A 19,026-nucleotide genomic window follows, 5' to 3' on the forward strand; every position below is an offset into this window, starting at 1 on the left:
GATGTCAAAAGGATAAGGACACAGTTTTCTGCTTCTAATTTTATTCTTAGAAAATGATGGTATTGAGCCATCCATAGAGTGCCCCTGTAGATTAATTCCAGTTTCTCTTTTGTAGAGGAGATTTAAGGGAAGTCTTAATCTGCTTTATATTTAATTCTTATCTCTTCACTATGAATTAAAAATAGAAAGCTGGACTCTAGTCTCACCTCTGCAGACTCTCTAAGGGCTGAAGTTACCCCAGGGGAAGGACGGGCTGAGAGCCGCTCCAGGTCTCCACCTGGCTTAGCACCCCTCATTGACTTTCCCAACAGCTGCTTCTTTCTGATTTTCAGTCCAAGAGCCTCATGTTAACATGTCTAAAATGAGCAGTCCTTATTCTATGATGCTTGAATGACATTTAGCATTTTCCTCAGGTAGCATTTTCATTTGTCAAGAAACTCAATTAATTCTGAATCCTTTCAGACTCTGCAATCTGAGAAACTTCCTGCATCCTCTGGTTTTTTTCTCCTAAATCCATGCTTAATGTGGGAAAAGAAGTAAAGAGCACTTTACTCTGCTTTCTCTTCAGCCACTAAAAATTGCCCTGGAGTGCTTCCCCTATTTCCCTCCTCCTCTCTCCTACTCCTCTCCCTTCCATTTCTCATTCCATACCTCTTCCCAATCCTCTTTTCCCTTCCTTGTGTCTTCCTTTGTCAAACCAAGGTCTGAGGCAGCAGGAGGAGCGGGAAGAGTTCAGGTGCTGGGGAGGAGCCCGAGTCGGGCTCACCTTCCTGCCCCATCTCCTACTTGGAGCTTCAGAAATACAGTTGAGGGCTTCCCTGGTGGGGCAGTGGTTGAGAGTCTGCCTGCCAATGCAGGGGACATGGGTTCGAGCCCTGGTCTGGGAGGATCCCACATGCCGTGGAGCAACTAGGACCGTGAGACACAACTACTGAGCCTGCGCGTCTGGAGCCTGTGCTCCGCAACAAGAGAGGCCGCAATAGTGAGAGGCCCGCGCACCACGATGAATAGTGGCCCCCGCTCACCACAACTAGAGAAAGCCCTCTCACAGAAACGAAGACCCAACACAGCCATAAATAAATAAATAAATAAATAAATAAATAAATAAATAAATAAAGTTTAAAATAATACAGACATACGCTTTATAAAAAAAAAAAAAATAGAAATACAGTTGAGGGTCATTCATCCAAGAGCTAATCATCTAATCAGTCTAAATCAGAAAGAGTAAGGTTACCTCTATGAAAACCTCTACAGTTTTGGGTTTCTGGCATTTCCAACCTGGTGAAGTTAGCACGTCTGGTGAATCGTGGCTTGGGTGAGTGCAGGGAGAAAGCCAACCACATAGTAATCAAGCAGAACATCTCTGTATGTCATGTCTTCCCTTAATTTATAGACACTCTCCCTCCATCACTTTTTTTCCTCCTGCATCTTACCCCAGTGGCGAGTTTCAATTCTAATGTCTTAACCCAAAATACCAAAAAGGAGGCCATTTTATGCTTTGTTAATTGTAAAACTGCACAGCTTCAGGGAAGAGGAGCCCTTGTATTTTTTTCTTTATTCTCTCCTCTTCACCGCCACAATCATAAGAGCAATGACGGTGACCACTTACTGAACACCTGCTGTGTGCCTGACTGGGGGGGTCCTGCACATACATTCAGAGGAAACAGAGCTCCTCAAACTGTGGAGCCTCCTACCCCTTTGGACAAATGCAGATAGCCTCCAGGACAGTGCTTTCTCAACTGTGGATTGTTTAGCAGAACATGTTAGCTGTGAGGCTGGCATTTCAAAAAAGAAAGAAAATGGAATGGAATGGAACAGAACAAAACAGAAAAGTATCAGGGGACATTGCCTGTGGTAGGAATAAGTATTATTTTGTGAGCCTTTAGTTTTAGCTAAATACTTGTCTAGAGCGGAGAGCCTGATACTGCTTACTGGGGTCTCCCCCCGTTTCCTAGTGACTGAGATCTGGCTGTGGTAGCATGTCCAGTGGGACCTATGGCACATCAAACTCTCCCCTGTAGGCTCCTCCACCTTCTTCCTCTGTATGCCTGCTAAATGACACCAGGGCAAGCTTGGAGCCATAAGACGTCAGAGCTGCAATGTGAAAACAGCCTGGGTCCCTGAGTCATCATTGGAAGGAGTGCCACCCACCAGAGTCACCTGACCAGGGACACCAGCTTTGAGCTTTATTTGAATGAAAAAGGAATTCTATTATGTTACGCCAGATTGTTTCACCTACCTTGTACACGTGTGTGTGTGTGTGTGTTTGTGTGTGTGTGTGCATGTGCATGTGGCTTATGCTCTAACATTTATTTCTAAATGTAGATTATAGTGAGAAACATTTGAAAGCCACTGCTCTGGACAGAGTATGGTCCTAGATGAATTGTAGTTGAATCACTTGGGATGCTCATTATAAATGCAGATTTCTGGACCCTACCAAGATCTGCTGTGTAAGGATCTTGGTTCTGGGGCACGGGAATATTTAACATGTTTAACAAACTCCACAGATAAACCTTATGAACACTCAAGTTTAAAGAGCACTTTGGCCCCAGCATTGGTAGAAACATATTTTCTTGTCAACCCTGGGGCTGGATAAGCTTTATACCTATTTTCTTTGGTCACTGTTGGAAGTGTGAGTCTCTCCCTACTCCCCACTCTATCTATAGTCTCTATATAATCTTATTACAATAATGTTCTGTGCTGATTCACATAATCCTTTTCTAAGAACATTTCCCACTCCTCCCCTCCTTCATAAACACTTTAACTGTCCTCCAAAAAACCTGCTGTGTAATTAACAAATGCCCCTATGCCTACAAACTCTTCCCCAGACATTTTCTTAATCTTCTGGCTCTCCCCTGAGTTATCTGTTCTTCTCCCCATTCAAATGGGAGCTGTTCATTTTCCACATGTTATGTACTGTGCATTCTCAGGGCTAGAAAGTAGGGCAAGTCCCTTCCTCAGTACTCAACTGCTGTTTCCCAACCATGACTGCCCCCATCCTTTTGGATAGGCCTGTACTAATTAACATGCCTTTGGCTACAAGTAACAGAATATCCAACTGGAAGAGCCATAAACAATAAGGAAATTCATGATCTCACATTATAAGAAATCTAATACTTGAGTGATAACTGGCTAATTCAGCAGCTCTTTCCATGTTTCTACTTTGTCTTCTCCAGCATGTTTATCCTCTGGCTTGTTTCTTCATGGTCACAAGATGGCCACCACAACTCCAGCTAACACATCCCTCACAGCTATGTCAGTATGAATTTCCTATGGCTACTGTAACAAATTGTCACAAATGTGGTGACTTAAGTGATGATAATTTATTCTCTCACTGGTTGGAGGCCAGAAGTCTGAAATCAGTATCGCTGAGCTGAAATCAAGGTGTTGGCAGGGCCATACTCCCTCCAAATGCTCTAGGTGAGAATCTGTTTCTTGCCTCTTCCAGGTTCTGGCTGCTGTCAGTATTCCATGGCTTGTGGCTCCATTACTCCAGTCTCTGCCTCCATAGTCACACTGCCTTTTCTTCTGTGTGTGTCTTCTGTCTGTATCAAATTTCCTTCTGCCTCTTTCTTGGAAGTGACATTTAGGACACGTGTGATTGCATTTAGGGCCCACCTAGATAATCCAGGATAATCTCCCCATCTCATGTCCTAACCTTAATCATATCTGCAAAGACTCTTTGCCCATACAAAGTGACATTTATAAATTCCAGGGATTAGCACCTGATATCTCTGAATATCATTATTCAGCTTACTACAACGTCTAAAGGTAGAAAGGGCAATTTCTCCTCGTCTACAATTTCCGAACAGGGAGAAAGTCTTTCCCAGAAGTCCCCTGTCTTAGCCAGTTCAGACTGTTACAACAGAATACTATAGACTGGATGGCTTAAACAACAAACATTTATTTCTCACAGCTCTGGAGGCTGGAAAGTCCAAGATCAAAGCACTGGCAGACCCAGTGTCTGGTGAGATCACTTCCTGGTTTACAAATGGTTGAATCTTATCATGTCTTCACGTGGCTGAGAGAAAATTTCTCTCAATCGCATTTTTTCTTATAAGAGCACTAACCCTATTTATAAATTTCTGACCTAATTACCTCTGAAAGGCTTCACTTCCTAATACCATCACCTGGCAGTGGTGGCAGGGGTGGGGGGGGGTGTAGAATTTATACATAGAAAGTTTGAGGGAGCACACACCTTCAGTCAGTAACACCCTCACCCCCAGCATATTGCCTGCTCATCTTACTGGCTGGGTTTGGGTCATAAACTCACGTATGTGGTCTCTATGGGGGAGAAAGGTCTCTATGGGGGAGAAAGGAAGGATGAGGGAAGACTTCTGGTTAGATCATCAGTATCTGTCTCAGGATTCCTGTTCCTTCAAGGTTCATATCTAATGATATGCCCTTCCATGATGCTCTTCTCTTTCGGTTTTCTGCTCACTCCTCCTCAGTCACTGAAAACTTTGGCATTTGTCCCATAGTCTTTCTATGTGGCCTATCTAACCACTGACCATTCAGTTCTTTGACCTCTTCATCTTCCAGTGACCTCCCTGCTCTATTCCATTGCCACAGCTTCACCCTGGATCTAAACATCACCTGAAACTTCTCCTTCTCTGAAATAGCAACCACAGACAACTGGCCCTCTGGCCACGTCCTCCCATCTTCCTTCCAGCTTACTCATTTCCCTCTTCCTCTCTCCTTTCTGCCTATCCATCAGCAACTCTTGTCTTGAGTTTCCTCCTATCCAGAATATATTGCCCATATTGTAAATTCCCTTGACCCTTGGTCCTTCCATTGAAGTTATCTAGCAAAACCCCAATCCTGGATGAACCCACTATCTGTTTGCTCAGACTTCTTCCTTGTCTTTAATTCTCACCCCTTCACTGTCAGCAGATAACTTTACTTCATCATTAATTAAAATAGAAGATATCTGATGGAAACTCCTCAGCTTCCCATCACTATATTTACTTGTCTGCGTACTGAGATGTTTAATCTTCCAGCCTTGTTACAGTGGAGTAGGATTCTTCTGCTAGAGGCCAATCCATCTGCTTGTTCTATGGAAACACGACTAAGTTCTGGTCAGTGAGATATAAGTGGAAGTGTAGTACAGAAGCATTTAGAAAGCTTCTTTAAAAGACAATGGGGGCTTCCCTGGTGGCGCAGTGGTTGAGAGTCTGCCTGCCAATGCAGGGGACACGGGTTCGAGCCCTGGTCTGGGAAGATCCCACATGCCGCGGAGCAACTAGGCCCGTGAGCCACAACTACTGAGCCTGCGCTTCTGGAGCCTGTGCTCCGCAACAAGAGAGGCCGCGACAGTGAGAGGCCCGCGCACCGCGATTGAAGAGTGGCCCCCGCTTGCCACAACTAGAGAAAGTCCTTGCACAGAAACGAAGACCCAACACAGCCATAAATAAATAAATTAATAAATTAAAAAAAAAAAAGACAATGGACACATATCCTTTGCCCTATTCTTCTAGCTCATTCCTCCATCCAGATTCCTGGAGTATGAATGTGATCACTGGACCTCCTGCAGTTGTATTATAAGAATAATGCCCATGAAATGGCAGAAGAGTTAGACAGAACTTCTTTAAATCATTTTACCTTCTTTAAATCATTCCAATTTCTAATCCCCACAGGTACACCTCTTCTCTCACATTCTAAAACCACACTCTTCAGATGTGTTTAAAATTTTTCTATGCTAAAGTAACTTAATTTTTATGCTAAAAGAACTTCTATCTTCTTCCCGACCTTGATATATATTATCAAATCTGCTTCCATTAATTAAACTCTGGAAGATTCCATGTCCCATTGTCCTTTCCCAATTCCTGGCTTTCCTCTTCCTCACAGAGGTGATAGATGTTGGGGGGAGGGGGAGGGTTGCGTATGAAAAGAAGAAAAGGTTGCCCTATTACCCCTATGTAATTCCAGTCAGTTTCTGGTAAAATTTGTATCATCTTCTCTTTCCTTATTTTTCTCCCTCTCCTTCTTCTCTTGTGCTTCAATTTCTATGCTCCTTTTACCTTGTTTAGAAGTTGACCCAGAGCAGGAAATATACTCAAACTATACATCACCATCATCAAGCTTTCATTCCTGTCTCCTGTATTTTCTTCTGGCTTTCTGTTTTAGATGAAAATATTAAAAATAAAAAGAGGGCTTTTTGTGTGATTGCATTCCGCAGGGGCACAGGAAACACCTTCTTGAGAGAAAATATAGCCTGATTGTTTGTCTCGGAGTCTGAGTTGAACAGAGAAAAGGTTCTTGCAAAATGTGGCCAAAAAAGAAATGGGGGTAGCTGGTTTTCCTCCCCTCGCACCCCACTTCCACTTTGCTGCCCAAGTGGCAATTCTGAGAGGCAAACCTGATTGTTTACTCTCCTACTTTTAAAGCCCCTCAGTGGCTGATCCTAACATCATCTTTCACCTCTGGTCTGCCTCGTGCCCGGTGCCTCCAGCTGCCCTGAATTACTTGCAGTAACCTGTGCTATTTCAGTTCTTTGTACCTTCTTTCTGTTGCTCTTTTCTGGACTGACTTCCCACCTCATTCTTCTAGCCAATACCCATTCACCTTCAAGGCCCAGTTCAAGAAACTTGTCATTTGTGAGGCTTCCGGTCCCCCTTTACCTCCCTTCTCCCAACTGACCTCTTCCTTCATTTTGTCCTCCTCTAAAAAAAGTGTCATAACATGCACCGCACTTTATTACGAAATTATTTGACGTGTTTGTGTCTTTCTATTTGACTAAAAGCTCACTGAAGGCTTATTCATTCTTTCATTGCCCAAGTAATTCATAAACATTTTCTTTTTGTAAAAGAATCAATTGATACAGAAATATAACATGAACATCTCCTTTCACTTCTCACCCCCCAGTCTCCCCCTGCCATCTTATTCATATTTGAACCCTCAGTGCCTAGTTCAGTGTCTGGCACATAGAAGCCCCACAACTGTGTTTTCCAGTTGGTTTTTTAATTTTTTTTTTTTTTTTTTGGCCACACCGCGCAGCCTGTGGGATTTTAGTTCCCTGACTAGGAATTGAACCTGGGCCCTCGGCAGTGAGAGCGTGGAGCCCTAACCACTGGACCGCCAGGGAATTCCTCACAACTGTGTTTTGAATGAATGGATGAATGGGTGAATGAAAGAATAACTATCCTTTCAAGGTTGTTCTTGACCAGTGACACATCCGACATAAATCTGAGTGTAAATACCCATTCCCAGTGTGCAGCTTTCTCACTCCAAGGTAACGTCATGTATGTGCTCTGCTGTGGTTTATTTTTGCTAACTCACTGTCTGAGTCTTCAGCCTCCTCCAGGTCCTGTTTACTTTAACTATTCAAAGCTCTGCTCTCTGCCGGAGCAGTGGACACTGGGAGGAAGTTTTCCCACTGCCCGTGCAGTGTAAATTGGTTTCTGAACAATCTTGCCCACATTCTCCATTAATACAGTACTATAGAGCAAGGCAGGATAAAGTATTCAAAGTAGCAGGAGTTACTTTTTAGGACGACTGAATATGATGAAGGAGCCAAGGACAAAGGGTAATTTATTCCAAAGGAAGTCAACACCTTTGCTTTGCACTAGCTCTTGCGGTTAAAAAATAGGGCTGGTAATTGGACTTGCTTTATGAAAATCTCATTAGCATTAGCATATAACTAAAATGCACAGCTCCATAGTTAATTGCAATCCTGCACTACGGTTAACAACTACAGTGATGACATTTGCATATTGCACATAAAATTAAAAATGCATGTCAGATAGGTGCTCTTTCAGAAAAAAAATCCTTGAATAACATTGCATTCACTACAATAATTGGAAAGATTTTGAATTTGAATGGAAATTATATGTATAGTATGAGCTTTAGAAAGACAGAGGAGCCTGATCAAAGAGGAGGAGAAGCTAAATATGAAACATCGCATAGGCAAAACTCCAGCAGCTGGGATCTTCTTCTAGGGTAGGGACCTGTAATACTGAACTGTGTGTGCTTTGTGTAAATACAGCCCTTTGTTCTGAGAGTCTCATTTCACTTCCCAGGCATCAGTCTCATCTTGATGCTTTTCCTCTAGACTGTAAGCTCCTTGAGATCATAGATTTGATCTTTTTAAATCTTTGAATCCCACAATGCTTAGCATGTACAGGCACTCAATGATTTGTAGGTGTGAACCGACTCAAGCTCTCTAGAACTGAATCTAGTAGGCATGAGAGGCTGTGCGGTGAGGTGGTTAAGAGCGGATGTTTTGACTTCTATGTCCTGGAGCTGGATACCCTGAGCCAGTAACTTCAACCTCCCTAAGCCTCTATTTCCTCTGCTATAAAATGTTTTCTGCCTTATAAGGTTTTTGAGAAGATTCAGAAAGATAATGCACATATAATACTTAGCACAGCACCATGCCTGGCACATAGCAAGTGCTGTTACTGTTGTTGTTGCTGTTGCTTTGGGGTTAAAGATCATGGGAAAGGGCATGTTGAGGCTGAGGTATAAATCACTTTTAACGTCAGCCCCAGTGCCAGTCAACCACGAGACAGAACGTTACCGTAAGTAATGTACTTACCACAAGGGCTGATAACTTTTGTTCTATTTCACCAAGAAAGAAAACCAGTTCCTGAAAAGAGAATGGAGGGGCGTAAGACAACAATACCACTCTCCAGGTGGACGATGCAAAGATCCATTACCAGGCTTTGTACACAAGACTCCTCTGTGACCGTAATTGTCTGCTTCTTGGGAGACAACAGTGAGCCAGGAATCAGTCAGGGAGGAAGGCGAGGTCGGGCTTTCTGTGGTGGACTGGGCTATTTCTCTTCTTTCTTTCTTTCTTTCCTTTTCCTTCTTCCTTCCTTCTTTCCTTTCTCTTTCTCTCTTTCTCTTTCTTCCTTCCTTTCTTTCCTTCTTTCTCTTTCTTTCCTTTTTTCTCTCTTTCCTTCTTTCTCTCTTTCTTTCTTTCTCTCTTTCTTTCTTTCTTTCTCTCTTTCTTTCTCTCTTTCTTTCTTTCTCTCTTTCTTTCCCTTTCTTTCTTTCTTTCTTTCTTTCTTTTCTTTCTTTCTTTCTTTCTTTCTTTCTTTCTTTCTTTCTTTCTTTCTTTCTTTCTTTCTCTTTCTTTCTTTTTCTTTCTTTCTCTCTCTTTCTTTCTTTCCTCATTCAGCTAATATTATTTTTGTGCTCATACACAAAAGGAGAGGAAAGTTTCAACTTGTACGGTGGTAGTTGCCAGAGTCAACTCTGTGTCGGGTGAGTGAATGTCATTGGATTTGGTGATAAGGAGGTCACTGGTGATTCTTCTCCAAGTGTGTGGGGGTACTGTAAAGGGGTGTGGGTGAGAACTTGACATCTAGGGTAGGTAGAGAATGACAGGGTGGGAAGAAAATGTAGGAAAATAATAGGCTATGCTTTGGCAGTAAAAGAATAAAGCTTAGCCAGTGGCTTGAGGGCACAGCAGAGTTGAGAAAGAACATGTATAGTGTTGGAGAGACCTAAAGTAGGAGCCAGTGAGAAAAGAGAGAGACAAGATATGAGACAACTGGAGGTGGTGATACCACTGGAATCAGCCCAAGTGATATGCTGCACAGGTACCTTGTGAGCAGTTCTGTTCTGTGGAACTGAGGCCAGCACCTTCTCATTTGGGTGAGGTGCCTCTTTTCCTTGGCCTGCAGCCCTGGTCCTTACCTGTATCCCAATGCATCATATTGAATTGTAATTTTCAGTTTATTCATCTGTCTCCTCCTTTGATGGTGAGCTCCTCAACTGCAGGAACCATGTCTTATTCATCTGAACATCCCCACTGCCTAGTTCAGGGTCTGGCACAGTCAGTAAGGATTATTTAATTCAACAACATAGTCACTCAGAGCCAGTCTGTTCCATCAACTGGAGTTCCCAGTAATTACACAGCCCCTTTATAAATTGTCTCCTTCTTGGAAGATAACAACGGACCAGGAACCAGAGTCAGGAAAGAAAGGAAAGGTAGGACTGGGCTATTTCTTTCATTCATTCATTCATTCATTCATTCATCATTCAGCAAATATTATTTATTGTACCCATACCTATGCAATGCACCGTGCTAGGAACTCAGAGACACAGATGATCATGGATGTGGACCTGATTGGTACACAGTTGGAAATTCTGGGCTAGAAATAAAGTGAAGGATCAGAATTAAAGATAAAGATATGACCACCTCTGCCCCCATCTTACATATTTCTGATATTAAGGTAAGAGCTGTAAGAAGACTGTGTACAGTTGACTCACCTCCCCATGCTTGGGGGAGCAAAACAGAAGGCAGGGGAGCCCCATCTCACCATACGCTAAATGAATTGTGTGAGGCACTAACTGAAATGAAGCTAAGAAACCACGATCTTGTTCTCTCATAGCTGTTCCTTAGACAGTCTCTGCCCTGGAGTCTTTCTACTTCTCTCTCTACTCTTTCCATTCTGGCTAGTATGTTTTTACAACTCTCCATTTCCTGTATCCTATTTCTACTTTTGGAAGCCTGTTTTTAGACCCAAGCCTTTCATTTGCCTTTACTCAAAGTTTTCTGCAGACTCACTATCTCTAAGAAAATGATTTTGAACCATAATCTGACGATTGAGGTTGAACCAACGTTTTTCACCCCTCCCGATTCCATGTGGGTCCAACTGAGACAAGACCCCAAAACATAACAGCTTTTGTTTAACGGCTGACTCTGGGGCCTCCGATGTAGAGCAATAGGCCTTCGTGGAAAGCGACTGTCACTACCACGTAGTCAAATCTGTGTACCAGACTGTCCTGATTTCCTCAGTAATCCAATACTTGCAAAGCTTTCCAATTAGCAACAAAGAAACTTTTCCTTTTTCTCTCATGCTTAAAACATATTTTTTTTTTCTATTTTCAGAAAATGTTTTACTAGTAATCTCTTTAGGTCTAATCCCCTACTATTCAGTCCGAACATGTTGGCTTTCCACATGTTGGGGGATTAGGACAGGCCTGGCAGTGACCCAGGGGCACAAAGGGGCCATCAAAGTGGGGTGTAATTCTACTCCCGTCACTGACCCCCTCCTGCCTCTCCGGGCCGCTGCACACCCCCCTCCTGTGAGTCATAGTTTGTGGAGCCTGGAGTCTAAGAAAAGGAAGTATTGTCTCACAGCTGTAAATCAAGAGTTGTGTTTGTGGATTTTGTTTTCCTGCTTCTCGCTCATGCTTGTTCTTGTTTTCCTGGCACAAGGGCATCTGCACCCAGAACAGCCGCTTATCTCAGCTGGCTGCTATTTGCCGATACCTGGCTCATTCTGTTGTTCTGAAAAGCCACATAAAGAAAAATGTGGGGACTTCTTTCTGATGCTACATTGAACTTATCTGTGCTAAATGTGTCTCAGACACCCAAATTGCCTTAAAACCTAAACCAAGTTCCACAAGTGACTCACTCTCAGGCATGCAGGGGGCGGAGAAGGAGGGCAGAGGGGGAGTCGGGGAGAAAAACACACATGCCCTGATCGCCTAATTTTACAGCTCTTGTCTGTTTCCCTCTACCACAGACTTATACCCTCAGCTTCTCTCCATCTTGAGTCTCTGGGCTCCTGACTGACGCAGGGTCTCTCCTTGCTGGGTGGGGTTCGGAATTCAGCGGGAAGTGGCTTGGGTGGTGAGGGAGTGGCCACACACAGCGCCTCCTACCGCCTCTGAGTGGGACTACAGGACACTGCGAGGCATCTAACCAGCCTGCTCTCACACTTGATATTTCCACATAGAGCCTTTCCTTGGCTGGCTCTGTGGGCCAACACAGTTTGCCATTCGGCCTCTTTCTCCCTGCTGGTGCCTTGGCTGGAGGAGAGCCTCCAAAGGTGCCATGTTGATGTCCCTGTCTGAGGCTGTTTTCTCGCAGCCCGTAGCAACACAGAGTCATCTGAAGCATATACCTAAAGAATTTATTCTATCCACTCTGCTTCCGCTGGAGCTCACCAAAAAAGGAGCTGCTTGTTTATCCAGCTGTCAGCCATTTCCCATAAATGTCTGGCCCAGCTTGCTACACCGTGGCAGGCATTGCGTTAGGAGCAATAGGCTGGCCCTCTGCCAGGTCTTCATTGTTGGAGACTCCATCTTGCTATTGAATGCTAAGTATGAGTCAGAGGTGATGCTGATAAAACCCTGGATAGGTCCTGACAACAGGGGCAGACCAAACCACACAGGGAGAATGGGCCTGACCTCTGCTCTGCAGAGCCGTGGTTAGTTCTGAAGCTTGGTGCCACGTTAGTGCAAACAATGTGAAATGCAATGCAACTACTCCTGTGCACTCATCACCGGGCTGGGCTGTCGGAGGCACAGAAGAAGTATATGTTGGTTTCTGTAAGAATTATGGCCAACAGCCCAGCTTCTTAATTGGGTTTAGTTTGAAAATAAATGCCTCACTGGACGGTGACACTTATCAACTCTTTTTTTTGGAAGGAAATTGTTGCTTTGTGTAGGCTGATGTGTAGCTTTAATAATCGTATCATTAGTCCCAAGTACTGTGCTAATTATTCATAGCTGTCCTTCATCTTTTGTATGTATTACTGTATGTATACAGCAGCAGCTGGTGAATGACTGTCATTAGATAATACGCATATCTTGAGAGGTTAAATTTCCTAGAAATCAGTTTCTAATTTTCATGTGTCCTTGCCTGTGCTCTTTAAGAGACTGAAAAAGAATGTTCTACAAAATCCTGTCTTGCTCTGCGGTGATGAGGTCAGACAGACCTCCCCATGAGGCTGCTTTGGAAACTTGGAGACATTTGGGGCTTGCTTAGTCACCACCACAGCTCAGTCCCATGGCTCCTGTCACCACTTTGGTGAGTTGGTGGTACAATAGAGACGTCTTCATAGTAGGGCCTGGAATGAGGGCAGTCACAGGGCAGTTTTCCTGGTAAAAAATAAGTTGTTTCTGGTTATTTCTTATTAGAAGGATTTTCCTAATGGAAAATTCTCCTCCACTAAATAGGATTTTATCTGTACAAAATTTTATTGCTTATGACTATCAGGGTCAATTCCCATTGCCATCTGAGAGTTAGAAAATGACATCTATCATCACATAGAAAGAAGTATTTTTTTCCTATGTTGGTCAAAAGCCAAGTCATTAATTGCCAACTGATGAATGTACAAGGGGAAAAAAGAATTAAGAGTTTTAATTGCCCCAGAAATTCCAGATATAAAGTTTTACATTCAGTTACACCTGAGGTAGCAGAAAACGCCAAGGGACTGTTTAAATTCTTTGGCCAAACCAGGATTTGGTTTATATAACATTCCTTAGACATGGATCACTGGGACTTGTACATATGTTTGTTATATAGAGATTTTTTTCTCAGTATAACTTCAGGTGCATTGTAATTATATATATATCAGTCTGGTGTATTAATCTTAAGATACCAAATTATTCAAATTATTTTCAAAGCCACAAACTTTATGTGAGGGTAAAGGTATTGTCATGTAAAATGCAAAAATACTTCCTAGCTATGCTGATATTTTATGCCAACTGAATACAGAATTTAGCTTAAGAAAATCATAAATTTGTAAATTACAATGAGATGAAAAAAGGTTGACCAGCTATATAAAAAGGGCAGCCATTCAAGTTGTGGAACCTAGGTTCTTTCTTTTTTCACTGCCCACGATTTTGTTTATAGTGTTAATGTTAAAAAGTCAGGGTTTTCCCCACACTATAAAGCACTGATACTATTTTCAATCTAATTCCTACCTACTGGAGTATAATGTAAATTCTTGTGTGTGCTTTAATAATTCTTTAGAAATCATTCTTTGGATTGCCATTCATAGAGTGAGAAGGAATTACTTGATGTATTCCATGTGTTTTTATTGAAGCTAAGATTTTAAAAAAATAAGGACTAGAAAAGTCTGGAGTCACCTCAGATTTTGGTCAGAGGAGGCAGGAGAAGAGTAGTGTAGGGTGACACAATTGTAGTTGTGGTGGAAGCCGTCACCCGGCATAGCGCCGCAGATTGCTTCACGGGATGACACTCAGAGGTTGTCTTTGATTTTAGTTTACATATTAAAGAAAATTTTACACTGTTGCAGACAAATAGCTTGACAACTTATACTTCACAATATAGTGTGTGCAAAGCACTTAACACCATTCCTGGGACATGTTGACTTCACATTGGGATGCTGGGAAAGGAGGTGACACAATAACGTGGAAGGCAACATTCCCCATACCTGTAAATGCTGTGGTTACAGAAAAGAGATCTGAGCCTTTGGTTTACCCATCCAAGACTGTAAATTAATTCATTAATTCGTTCAACAAATAGTTATTGAGTACCCATAATGCTGTAAGAGTCTGAAATAGTCTTTTGTTTGTTCCTTTGACCACACTGTGCAGTTTGTGGGATCTCAGTTCCCCAACCAGGGATTGAACCTGGGCCACAGCAGTGAAAGCACCGAATCCTAACCACCAGGCCACCAGGGAACTCCCTGGGGAATAGTCTTTTATGAGTTGTGATATGCAACAGATTAGTATTAACTGTTGAATTAACAGAGGAACCTGAATTATCCATCAATATAAAGGACACAGGAGTAGCTCAGAGCTCTCCCTGTGGCATGCCATATAACCTGGCTGTATAGAAATTAAAGGGACATGCATTTTGCTATCTGGACAGTTGCTGCTGGTCAAATTGCCACTGTGTGTCTTGGAGGATGAATAGGCAAAGAATTCTATCAGTAAAATGTAAGTCTTCAAAACTAGGGTGCTATCATCTTGGGAATATAGACAAAATGGATTTTTTTGTAAAGGGCTTGAATCAGGAAGGACCACAATATAGGGACTTACCTTGAGCATCACGAGTTTACATGATCAAGGGGGAGGGGAGCTTATGATTCAGGAGTTCAGAGTCAGCACAATCTAAATAAACCTGGTCTTAGAGGAGCAACTGTTTCTCTATGACTCATTTAAGATGCCTTACAAAACCAGAAGCTCTAGAGCTAGAGCTTGAAGATACAGAAAAATTAACTACAAACGGAGCAACACTTAATAGCACAGCCCTATGAGTACTGTACAAAGGAAGTTTGCTTTTTTGTTCTCATCTAGGTACATTTCTATTGAAATACAAATGCGGTGTACCACATTTTGCAAAACCCAAAAAGCTCCTAAAATGGGGAACTTTTCAGGATGTTGTTCTCATGAATCAATCACTCACTGATGTTATGCTTATCATAACTAGGTAGGTGGGGATGGAGTTCTTCTAAGAAAGAAGGCATTTACATGCAAAAACCAGATTGATATAAACCATTATCATAAAAAGACTGGAAGAAATGTCATGAGGAAATGCCCGTGGCTAAAGTACGATTTGAATCAGTAAAAGGCTACTGTCTAGGAAATGATCTGATAGGCTGGTCTATTGTGAAATAGACACTGACTGACTAGATTTTTGTTCCCCTTAACACACTTATAAAGTAGTGGAAATTGACAATTTTCGATGGCAATAGTCATAACTGCAGAGATAATACTGTTATTTTCCGAATATGTTAAAACTAATGTAAAATAGTAGCATTGTTTCATTGCTGAATGCCCCTAAATCATCCAGCTATTTATATTATGAATCATTTAGATACAATTCTATTGCATTGTAGGAAACAGCTCAGATAAACCCTTGGAATGTCTCCAAGGTCTATAATTCCCTTGTGAAAAGTACATGTAATAGGCAAAAAAAATTTTTTTTTTGTATTTTGCCTAAGACTGTCTCTGCTCAGTGATTCCATTTTCCTCTTTATTCCATTTTCTGAGACATTGAACCACCAAACATATAACAGAAACAAAATATGCTTAAAATTCTTTCCTAATGGTCCCCCACCTAAGGGCTAGTGAACTGTGGTGGAAATATTGGAGTAGGGGAGCAAGTGTGTGTTTTCACTAAAAACATTATTTATACATAAAATAATTAATATGCATAAATTTTTACTCTTATTTTTTTTAAGTATATGTGAGCACTGTGGTGATTATTCATTTCAGAACATTACTGGGTTTACAGAAGCCTTTATCACTGTATGTTTTCTCACCCAACTGGTCGCTAAAAATATAAATACGATAAAATAGAGCATCCTCAAGAAATTTTGACTTTAGGAAGGAATTCTCAAACTTGTCACTGGAAGAATTAAGGTGTTAGATGTGGAAGGACCTCCTTGAGGTTAATTTTTTCCTGAGGAGAATATCAAATACGGCAGGAATATTTTAGGATGTTCTAGATGATATTATATCTGCTTCCACAAAAATTACATGCCTGCATTTAATTATGTAACCCTTAAATAGGGGAAATTATAATTCTATCCATTTGAGGATGTATAATCTTTTTCAAACACATTTAGATATAAGCCATATGTTAAATTGAGTATATCAGGTGTTGAAATAATGTGCTTTACTTTCAAATATATTACCCCAGTATTTTTTAAATTATGAAAAGTCAGTCACAGCCTAAGTATATCAGAATAAATTATCAGGCTCATAGCTCTTCTGGAAGAGGATATTGTTCTGACAGTTGAAATTTGGCAGTTGGTAACCTGATAGGTGGTGGATAATGAGATGATACCTATAGTTTGAGAGCAAGTAGCTTGCCTTCATCCTGTCAGGATTATCTGTCCTTGTATCCACTGGCACCAGTGCTGGTCAATTGACATGGGACATGGGTTAACCAGTTGACTCGTTAGTGCCACCCCTAACTCCAGTAGCATGGTCATCTTTCTTTGGAAAGGATTATCCATTGAAGATTATCGGCAGCAATTTTAATCTGCACCCTCTCTTCTTCCCCTCACAATGTCCATTCATTTATATATTGAAAAATATTTTTGGTGTGCCAGGAGCTGTGCTAGATGCTGGGATATAATGGTGAGCAAATATAGCCACAATCAAATAATCTGGCAATGAATATACAATTACAGAGTAAGGTAAGTGTTGTAGGAAAGGATAAGGGTCATGAGGAAGAGGACTCTGAACCCAGATGGGGACTTAGAGAAGGCTGCCCTAAGAAAGTTTGGCTTGAGTAAGACCTAAAGCTCCGCCAACAAAAATGGTAGCCACAAACTGTGTGATTATTTAAATTAATAAAAATTAAATAACTTTTAAAATTCAGTTTCTCAATCACACAAGCCACATTCAATGTGTAACATTGGTCCCAGAGGCTCTAACTTCAATACCTGATGGAGTGTTGGTTGTCTCAGAGGTTGGGTGTTAAGAACCCCACAGATTAGGGTGAAGGATTCCACGTGAGCTGTTAGGAAACTCAGAGGTTTGGTGTTCGTCCAGTCTCAGAGAATGGAGTATTGGCAATCCTATATATATGGCATATATCACTTGCTGTTCAGGTAAAGACATGCATTTCCTAGGAGATACGTGTATTTTATATATATATATATATATATATATATATATATTTAGTGCTGTGGCTTATTACTAGAACTCAAGGAGTTAGAATTTACTCTGGGTCATTACATACAAGCTTCTCAACTTTTTAACACAGCAGCATGTCCTCCTAAGTCTCTAACTGTAGATCAGAGGATCTTATAGCAAGTATAATCATTGAGCCCTGTAAATCAAGAACTCTGGTTGCAGCCCATCCTCAGTTTTTAAATTGTGAAAAGTCGTAGGAGCTGCACCTTATGTGCTATTTTAAATTTACTTCTAACAAAATATAGCTGGAGGTTTTGTCACAGATTAACAAACACAAATTATTAAGGAGATTTTTTATTATTTTAATTATGTGACATTATCTTTCCCACTGACAAAAGCAATCAAAATGACTAAAATTGAATCAGTGAAAATGAATAGATTCCTAAAGGCTATAAGTGTTGTTGAAAAACAGCATGCATTTATTAAATTTCTTACATGTTACCCCAAAAGGGTTAGTGAGGTAAATACATAGTGACTCCTTCCTTGCGGGTTCAGAACATGGCTAGAAGTAGATGTAATTCTGGAGATCATTTCATCAATCCTCTCACTCTCTAGATCAGGAAACTGACATTTAGGTTAGGTGCACTGACCATTTTTGGTGACTTTAACCTATACTGATAAAAATGTGAGGCAAGACTTTGATAGTAACAGGAACTAGACTGAATGACAATAATATTGTAAGCATTAAATCTCCAGTATTGCAGAATTATAGAGTTTTAGACTTTGAATTACTATAGCAGTGTCTGGTCCAGTGTTAGAATCCCCTTGACAACAGCCTTGCAGGTGGTCACTTGCCACTACTTGAACACTTACCCTGATGAGAAGCTGGATAGCAACCCATTCTATTATGTGGTAGCTTTTAATATTGGAAAGTTTTTACACTGGGTTGGTATTGTTATCCCTATGAATTCCACCCATGGGCTTTGCCCTCTGGAGCCAAGAACTGCAAAGTGTTTGCCGACAGCAATTATGTTTGCTCTAATTCTCTTCTTTTCCAGGAAAGACATCTCTAGTTCTGAGTTATATGTCATATGTGGGGCAAAGGTGAAGTGAAAGAAAGAGAGAGAAAATAATGTGCTGTGGCTTATTATTAGAACTCAAGGAGTTAGAATTTATCCTGGGTCAACAAATACAAGCTTCTCAACCTTTCTGAGTCAATAGCATGTCCTCATTAGTCCCTAATTGTAGATTAGAGGATCTTGTATCAAATATAATCATTGAGCTTTGTAATTCAAGAACTCTGGTTGCAGCACATCTTTAATTTTTAGCTTGTGAAAAGACTAGCTACACCGAAAAGAAATCAAATGCCATGAATTGCAACATGGAGGGGAGATCCAATGAAATAAGAGGTGAGACCTTTTACTTACAAAGACTGTGGTCTGAGACACCTAAATTAATATCAGAATCTGTAGACTTCATGTTCACTAAAACACAGTAATACTCAAAATATTATAGCTTTGTTATAAAAAATAAAATTCTTAACAGTTATTTAAGTCCGTCCTTAAAAAAAGAAAATGTCTCTTCCCATCTCTTCCAATATTAGTTAAAATTCCAGGAAACAACTGATATGCTAGGATATTCTTAGCTATGATTTAAATTAGATTTGGGACAGTTGTATCATTTTCAAATGGTTTGTGGACAATAAAATATAAATTTACTTTG

This window comes from Eschrichtius robustus, chromosome 4, assembly GCF_028021215.1.
Source record: "Eschrichtius robustus isolate mEscRob2 chromosome 4, mEscRob2.pri, whole genome shotgun sequence".
NCBI classification, from domain to species: domain Eukaryota; kingdom Metazoa; phylum Chordata; class Mammalia; order Artiodactyla; family Eschrichtiidae; genus Eschrichtius; species Eschrichtius robustus.